The sequence below is a fragment of the Ixodes scapularis genome, unplaced genomic scaffold, assembly GCF_016920785.2.
Source record: "Ixodes scapularis isolate PalLabHiFi unplaced genomic scaffold, ASM1692078v2 PGA_scaffold8__174_contigs__length_109621045, whole genome shotgun sequence".
NCBI classification, from domain to species: Eukaryota; Metazoa; Arthropoda; class Arachnida; order Ixodida; family Ixodidae; genus Ixodes; species Ixodes scapularis.
Genome location: NW_024609883.1, coordinates 52061882 through 52069390, shown reverse-complemented (window position 1 = coordinate 52069390; position 7509 = coordinate 52061882). Strand labels below are relative to the sequence as shown.

The following is a 7509-nucleotide window of genomic DNA, read 5'->3' as shown; positions in this document are numbered from 1 at the left end:
TCTAGTAGTGGCATGTAAACAAAATAACGCCCACGTTGCCTTTATTGACAAAATATATGCGAAATAGAATCCCAGCATGCATTCGTTAGCTTAAATCTCCAGTTCTGGCGAAAAGGTAACGCTCAGCCCCCCCCCCCCCCCCCCCCCCCCCCCCGGGAAACTGGAAAGTCTACGCCGCTGCTAAAGAGCGTTTTAAGCCCCCCCCCCCCCCCCCCCCTCTTTGCGCTTTGACGCCTCTTCGTGGCGACGCTGCACGTGTGTATCACTGAGGCGCTTGTATATTCCACCGCAGACTGTCATCGCGAAGCAGCGTGGACGGGGAATGATATACATAGGTTTAAGCGCGGCGCACCTGTGATCAGAGTCATAGATAGGGGAAGAGTTTGACCATCTACTGCCTTCGGTGACCTCTTGCGGCCACTTGGCTCCTATCACAGAAGTGGCGTAGAGCCCAGCATCCACTTAGCAACCACTTAGCAACCACCTAGCAACGAAAGACGCCGTGCGATCGACGCGCGCGTGCCCGCCATTACCGATTTTAATTCCCACGCGCGCGCATGCAGGGTCACATGTTCTTCCATGTACCGACCATCGTTTTTTTTAGGTTTTCTGGTTAAAACATAGTCGGATCTTATGCCGTTGAATGCTACAACCAGAGCCGTCAAGGTTATCGTTTTTATGACAAAAAAAATCTAAATTGCCGAAATTTGATTTAAAATGGGTCGTAAAAATCGGTGCTTGCACATGGCAAGCCGGCAAGACCCGGTCATCTGCGTCACCGTCCGCCGTTGACCCTGTTTTTGTTTTGGCCCCATTGTTTACAGAAAAGGAACTATGTCTTCAAATTTTACAAGGTAAAGACGCACCTGTGAAATACACTTTTTACAAAAAGATTAGATCGCTACGTGCATGCGCAGATATTTAAGGTCTATTTTAGATCGAGCCTCGGCATTTCGAACACCCTATATATAGTTGATGAAAACCATCGACGCCCAAAGCAGGCTACCGACTTTGAGGAGAACGAAGCTTGTTTTGACTTGAAACTTTTACTTATAAAATAGGGCTGTTCTTAAAGTTGCGATCATACAGGTACGGGTTTATCAATAATGGTCAGTAGCTTCGATCTCGTTACACAATCTCTTGTACTAGCTGCTTGCCCATTAAGTTATAATGCTGATTCTGCTGGCCAAGACCATAATGTGACTATTTGCAGCGGGAGACAGGAACGTCCAATGCTACTCGCGGCACAGTTTATTTTCCCTGCCTTCCTTCCCAAACCATGAAGTGAAATAACTGAAACTTTTAATTGATGACTACCAACCAATACATCTCATTTTACGTTTGAAAAAGGTAGTCTGTCGATTTTTGTTTCTCATTAATTTGTATGTGCTGATACGATGATGGATGCTGGGATCTCAGCACTCTTGGAGGGCTCAATAAATTGAATATAAATATATTATTTTAAAAGGAGCTAGCTTACTATTGGCGAAGAGCGTCTAACGTTGAGTCGCCTAAGTTTATTTAGGAACCTTCCGTCTTCCTCGAATATGTTAAGAAAAATAAGATCGCGGTCTCATTGATGAAATAGGTCGATTGAGGCTTGCGGTCGGTATTCACGGCTCAATCATTCCATACCAGGTTCTTCGCCACAGGAAAGCAATCAATTTGATTCTCTGACGTATGACTGCGCGGGAATAACAATAAGAAGAAACAAAAACTAACATTTTCGGGCGAATAGTTTCAGCTAATTTTACTTTCTAACGAACAGTTCCTTCTTTAGAAAACACTCCAGAAGATCTTGTGTGGCGACGGCATTTTATAATGCATTGACCACCTATCTCTGCCTAAAGTTCATCTGCCGCGAATTACAAGTTGTTATTGCTATGCCCCGCTCAAAAGCAAAATAAATAAGTTAAAGACAAAAAACAAAATCCGCGACGCTCCGAGCACGCGCGATGCTCATGAACGTGGTGATGTCGCGCGTAAGGAGGGAGAATTCACAAGGTAACAGGGAAGTAACTTATTGTAGTTCCTAAATAAACACAAGACAGTATAAATACTTCTAACAGTTCAAATAAAGCAGAATCACAGCCATACGTTGAAGTATAACCGAGAGCCAAGCGTCGGCTAAGCACGAAGATGGCGATCTGAGGCGTGGCCATGACGTTCGCGGGACGTGTCTGTGACATTGTTGACGAGCTGTCAAGCAGGCCACGGCCGTTGACCATCTCTTCCTTTACCTACGGCTCTGCCAGTGATACACGCGCAACGTCTACTTGCGGCCGGCCCAGCAACCACCCGTTGCTATGTGTGACGACACAGCGTCCTCTTGGAGGAGCGGCCAATCCGGCGCGAGCGGCTTTGCCACCTCGTATCGTCCACCCTTTACAAATGAGCCAGTGACCAAGCGCCCAGTGTGTACACACTATTGGCTCTCCCCTTTCCCCCCCAACCTCTATTACAACGCTTCTCCTCCTCCTTTACAAATACGCTGCCGGGTCTTGAGGTACTTCAACGTCCTTGTTTCCATAGCACACGAGTGCGCGCTCTTTCAGCTCGGAGCGTCTGCTCTGACCTTGACGGACGCCTTGAACACCGCGCCAGAGGTCTCTCCAAATCAACGCGTTCATAAAAGTTCCCAATGCCGCCGTTGAGGCACGAAACTAGATTTACTGACGAAGCAGTGTCTAAGGAACATGTGTAGCGTAAGTGCCAAGTCCTATAAGACGTGGCACATCTAGAAAACGGCTTTAGAAACAAGCATGTTTTCCTTAGAGTAGCGTATTAAACCGGGTTAGCGATAGGCTGCCATTAGCCGCATGCCGAAGCGCCATCTCGTGGCGCTGCTCACAACCAAGTCGAGGAGAGGACTTGGTGTCCACACCTATATCTTACACCGTGGCCCAGGTTTGAGCAATATTTTTGTGAGAACTTGTCACCAAAATAATGCTCACTTCCGTACGTTTTGTGATAGAGTTCAGGCGGCGGAGGACGTTTGCGCTCTATTTTATAGAAAAGTTCTTGTCTTGAACAAAAAGTAAGGGCGCAAACGAGCTGGTGTACATTGCACATAGTTTAAAAAAAACCGAGACTGCGGGTAAACGACACAACTCTAAAAAGTCTCTAACACAGCTGAAATTTTTATTTTCCGAAATCTGGTTATAAAAGCACTTCAATACAAAAAAAAAAGAGAGATTTTTTGTGTTGTGTCGGTTTTTTTTCCACCATGTTCTTGTCTTGATAGCTTTTTTTCTCTCCGGTGGCAGCTAGTTTATGTACGGCAGCTAAACAATCACACATTTGCAAAGAAAGTACTGTTTGTAGATTGGAATTTTTCTATGAAATCGCAGACGTTCACAGGTAGAGATTATGTTCGATCACATCGTCCGCGAGCAAAACAAACGGTGCATGTTTTTTTTGACTCAGTTATTAGAATATGCGTGTTTTTTTGATGCGTCCACGAATTACGTTGTTACTCTTCAAACCAGACGAGCGCCCGTCCTTCACTTTCGTGATCAGGCTACTCATCTTCTATTCGCATTTTAGCCCTGTGACAGCGAGCTTTAATCTCAACCTCACCGACAACCAAGATTGGCCCCTGCAGCAGCGATGAAAAATTGCGTAAAAATGGTGTGTTGAGAACTGCGTGGCGAAGATTAAAAAAAAAAGGAAATATAGAAGCCAATCACTTTAAGTGGAAATCCTGTCTAGAAGTGTCTTTTGCTACGTGCTAATTTTTTTAGCGGGGTAGTTTGTATTTTGATCATTCACAATCGATCATACGTTCTTTGTGAGGTGTTGAATATGGCAAGTGCCCCATCATTGACACAAATCAACAGTATTGCTTTCCTCGTGTTCGTCTGTTGAACTGGAAATTCAACCGTCGTGTCTCTGGCGGCCAAGTTGAGAACTACGTGGAAGCGAATTGCCTTAGAAAGGCGAGAGCAGAAATCCTACTTTTGGGGTTTCATTTCTCGGCCAGGTGGCGCAAGCTACGGCCCATACAGCCGTTAGCATCCGTCTATCCGTTCATGGCTGTGTTCTAAATCTTACCCAAATGAATCCCAGTTACTCTGGTGGGTCGCGTCATGTGACAACACAAACTGAAGAGCGCTGAAAGCGGATACGTTTACGAACGCCAAGGTTCAAAACCCTTTCCCTGGAGTAAGATCAAGTAAAATTTGGAACACGGCCCATAAATCCAGCGGTGAAGTCTCGATGATGATGATAACTAGGTCGTGATTTCATTCTTCTGCGTTATTAGTAAAAGCCGCGTAGAGAGAAGGGAACTTGTATAATACGATATTACACCTAAGAGATAGTGTTTAAGTCCGGAATAGTTGGCACGAGTATGTCATGTAGTGCTTTTTACGATCAATGAAACTAACAAACAGCTAGTTCTACGGGACCATCACTGCGGAATTCAAACAGCCCGTCTCGACTGGCTTCTCCTTTTCCGTCCTTTGCTGGATATCGCTCATGCCTCTCCTCAAGACTACGAGATAGCCTTTCGCCTTTTACTAAAGACTACCGTGGGGAGGGGCACTTCAATGAGCCTATAGATGAATTTTTGAAAGGCTGCTACCGTTTGGTAGTAGCCTAATAATCGAAATCAAAAATCAGAATTAAAGGGTCGGTGGCAACACTGGTCGGCAGGACGATTCGCCGGATCGCGTCTCCACGCTTGGTCGCTGCAGTGAAACTGCGGCCACCGGACGGCCGAGTCCTGGATGCACGTGTTGTGCTCGTTCCTCGTCATTCGCCTAATATGCTTGTTAATAGCCCGTGTAAATTGTGATAATTGCCTTTGTGAACACGCGGAAGTTTTTAAGAAAGCGCAGCACCGCAGGAGAAAATGCGCAACTCGTCAAACGCAGGTCTCGCGGTGTGATCAAAGCTTTCTTAGGACGCCGAAGTGCTGCGTTTCTGCCTTCACACGCTTGGATACCGATTACGAATTGACGGCGTGTGGATTTGTTTCGCGAGTGAAGACGAGTGTGCCTCTGGAGCAGCGTTTTACTTTACTCTTACGACTGTATTTTGTGGGGACCTTCTCCCTGGCTCCTCCGTGACCTTGCCGCTCCCTGCCGCCGCACTGTCGGGCGCTCCTTCGTTCCCCGTGACCTTCCCGTTTTCCGTCGCCGTCCTGTCGCGGAACGTCCGAGCTCTCCGGGAGGAACGGGGCAAGCGCCCCCTCACCCAGCGCTGACGTCGGAGGGTCGGCTCGCAGCAAGGTTCCCGATAGGATGGTCGGCGGGACAAGGACTTGGGAAGGTCTTAAAAGGGGAACGGAGACAAAGGAAGAAGGCTTGGGCTGCCGACTTCACAAGGGACCGGTCATGGAGGCGAGCTCGGACGGCGCTGGACGCTGGCGCAGGGAGTGCGGGCACTACGTCGAGTGGCGGACTCGACAAACGGACCGGACAGCGACCCTGGACGACGACGTCCCCATGACGCGGTGTGGACGACCACCGCTGGGACTCGGAGAAGCTGCTATGGCAGCGGACTCTCCCCCGGCCTCGCTGTTGACCGTTCCCCGATCCCGAAACCCCCCGAAGGCAATGAGTGAGTGAATAAACCCTTTTGCCGAGAGCGCAGTATTGAAGTGTCATATTCATCCGGAGACAGGGTCTGAGGGAATCGGAGTTAGAAGATGCCCGCAATTTGTAACTTGTAACTCGGGGTACAGAAAGAAGCTTATCTAGTGGCGGCGGAAGAAAGGTAGGGGAATATGGCGACGGCGACAAATTGCACAGGACCGCATGGGCAGCGTTTAAAAGAATTTTGATCGCGCCGTTTCATACTTTTGCGTTCGAGAACCTATTTTCTTCAACAGCGTTACTCTATTTTTACAGTCATGTGATTCGTTCAAGTAGATTTGTAACACAGTCATACAGTCACGATTAGTCGTGTAAATAGCAACCACAGATTTTTTTTCCTTTCATTGATAGCAACTCGCCGGAACAGCTGGGCGATCCAGAAGACATCTACGCGCGACACACCTTTAAAGTTTTGCCACGGTGTCGATTCTTGATAACTATTCACGCGCGCGAAGGCAAAGAGTTGTAGCCCTTTGGTGTGCCTAGGAAGCTTTAATCATGCCACGAGACCGGCGAGACTTACGCTGGACTAGTTGAGCCTTTACTCTGCGGTGCTCCGCTTTTGTAAAAAAAAAAAAAAAAAGGTCACGTGTTCTCAAAAGCATTTCTCACTGTTTACACAAGGTTTATTAAAACGTCTTCAGCGAATGACGACGAATGAACAGCGAACGTGTTTTCAGCACGCTGCCGCCCAGCCTCCGCGACGCTCCGAAAGCTCGATTTTCCGTGTCCCAAGATGGCCGTTTGGTGGCTGCATTGGCGTAGTGGGGAAACGGGATCCAGAAATTATAATAGAGATCAGTGAGTGCACCAATATTCATTTAAAATGTTTTTTTTTCTTTGCACGAGTCTACTGGCACCAGTGAGACCCAAGTATGCCCGCACGCAACGCCATTGACCAAGAAACCTCTTTGTTGTGCTGTAATTTGAAGAATAAAAGCGAGCGTTTTCTTTCAATCTCTCCTTCGCAAAATATTGATGACGTAGCGTGGGAGCCGCAGTATCTCCCAGTGACGATATTTGAATGCGGCTCATAGATTGGACCCGAACATTTTGTGAGCACTCGATTCGGGCTCGTGATAATCGATAGATCGATAAGCATTCGGGTAGTGGGCCGTGTCCAATCGCTGCAATGACGACAGTAGTCGAAACCTAGCAATGTCTGGAGTGTCCTGTGCCTTGTCACCCTCATCGCGTGGCTATGATCAACATTTCCGGCGAGGTATTCACACGAGGGAGAGATACCAGGGATTTCTCCCCGGCACGCGCGCATCGCGAGATGAAAACGCGAGGCTTTTGCACATCACAAAGCCTGACGTTTTCGTCGTGGGACGCGCGTGCCGTGTGAATACCCCTAATTGTTTCCAGATCATGCCGCCGCTTGTTCTGGCTGCGAGTTGAGGAAGTGAGCTCTGCTCCTTCTTCTTTAATTTTTTTTTTTCCTGTGGCGTTTATTTGTTGGGAGAAATCGTTCATCCTTTCCACTCTCGTGAAGAAGGAAGACCAGCGGAGCTGAACTCGAGACACTGTGTGCTTCTTTTTCGTCCTCGTCTGTTCTTCGCGCTGTTTCCTACGATGAATACCCACCAACGCGCCCAACTATCCATTCTTCTATTATAGCTGGAAAGGTTGCCGTCATCTACGAGCGACGGCGGAAACCATATATATACTGGTTGTGTGCTTACCACCGTCGCTTATAGATGGCGGTAGCTGTCCAAGTAGCTTTGTGTCGACATACACGGACACGATCCTGGGGAACCTAGCCCTTAATAGCTCAACTGTAAGAAACGAGCGCTTGTTTCATTGGTCATCAACGTCAGGGATTCGTTTTAAGAGGTATTCGCGCAAAGTAGCAGAACTATTGCACCGGCCTTTTAATTCATTACAGGTGTTTCTAAAACTAATAGGA

General features: G+C 47.7%; 1 non-coding gene across 1 annotated transcript; it reads left to right on the top strand.

The window, feature by feature from the left end:
* The first annotated feature begins 4473 nt into the window (after positions 1 to 4473).
* Positions 4474 to 4598, top strand: LOC120841501. Its single transcript, XR_005715760.1, has one exon. It is a non-coding gene; the product is annotated as a U5 spliceosomal RNA (small nuclear RNA).
* Positions 4599 to 7509: the final 2911 nt, after the last annotated feature.